General features: G+C 27.6%; 1 protein-coding gene across 4 annotated transcripts in view; it reads right to left on the bottom strand.

The window, feature by feature from the left end:
• Positions 1–1,510, bottom strand: part of LOC108685072 (long-chain-fatty-acid--CoA ligase 5) — a 44,663-nt gene that overhangs the window by 2,687 nt on the left and 40,466 nt on the right. The gene's annotated exons all lie outside the window — the stretch shown is intronic.

The raw sequence follows: 1,510 nt of genomic DNA, 5'->3' as shown, positions 1-1,510 counted from the left end.
AAAATATATATATATATATAATACATATTTCACTATAAATTTAATTCGATTATATAATTTGAAAGTCAAATTCATTTATATGCATATTTTAAGACCTCCAAGTTAGACGCTGAAGTTATAAAATCAATATATATATTTTTTTGAAATTGCGTAAAGAATACACATTTGTAAAACTCTGCTACCTGCAAAATTAGAATGCAGCTTTTATAATAATGCAATAAATACTGATTATAAATAATGATTAGTAATCACGTATAAGTAGACTGTCAAAGAGTATTTTTTTGATTGCTTCTAAAATGCATTAACTATATTATGATATATCGTGATTCTACAACCCCGCATTTAATTCTATAATCTTTCTTTCCCCTGAGAGCTCTTATCTAGTAACAACTAACTAATAGGGGAATTCTTTGTAGGTTGGACACCCTTAGCATTTTTACTCATACTCAGATGAGAATCAATATATCGTTGATATCAAGATACTGTGTATATCTGAAAGCTGAGGTTAATAGCTACATTGTGGACAAAAAAATCATTGGGTTTAGTGGATTTTTTTATAGCCAATTCAAAAAGGGCTCAAAAACGATCCCCTCAAATTTTTTAATGTAAGTTAGACACCCCCCCAAAAAACGCTAAAAATGCACAAAAATTCAAGTAAAAACACAGTGTTTACAAAATTTATAAAATTTCTTCAATTTATTAATTGGTCTCAGTTGATTTGAACATAAAAAAATGAAAATTTGAATGAAAGGCTTTGAAGAGGAAAAATTAATAAAAATTGGAATGAAAATTTTAATGAAATGACATCATATTGATATTAGTCCATATCGGAATCGCAATTTAGGTAAACACTATAACGTATATCGGCACATTTTGCGTGAACGATTATATTGCATGGCACTTTATGGAGTTATTTTTGGTGAGTTTGTCAGGCATTTTTTTTGAGCAAATCATTACCTAACCTAATCTAACCCTAACTTTGAAGTCAATTTGGAAAAAAAATCACCGAAAATTTCATTAAAATTAAAATGCAATAAAAACATTTTTTATTTCACTTAATAAGAATTCCGAACAAAAAATCATAAACAATTGCGTCGTATCGTGAAAAATGAAAAAAAAATAGGTATCCAACCTACAAAGAAAAAAGTGTCCAACCTACAAAATTGTTGACGTTTAGAAGGGCATTGAAAAAAAATTCAGTTCATGATTTGTTTGGAATTCTTTTTACATTATGAAAATACATAAAAAATGGAGCACAGTACATATATTCACCTTAAATTTTCGATGAAAATTATTCAATTTATAATATAACCTTAATAAAAAATGGAAATCTTAATTTTCACTTTTTTTTCGATGTTTTTTTCACAATTTGGTTGGCACAGAAATCTGTGGCGCGTCTTTTCGCTCTAAAATCACATAAAAAGTAAAATTTAGTATTTAGTATTTTAGAGACGATGACAATTGGAGTTTTGGTGTTTCCATTGCAAATATTCGAAATGTCAAGGGATGT

This window comes from Atta colombica, unplaced genomic scaffold (genome assembly GCF_001594045.1).
Source record: "Atta colombica isolate Treedump-2 unplaced genomic scaffold, Acol1.0 scaffold145, whole genome shotgun sequence".
In the NCBI taxonomy this organism is placed as follows: Eukaryota; Metazoa; Arthropoda; class Insecta; order Hymenoptera; family Formicidae; genus Atta; species Atta colombica.
Note: the sequence above shows the minus strand (reverse complement) of the source record. Positions and strands in the feature narration are given on the sequence as shown.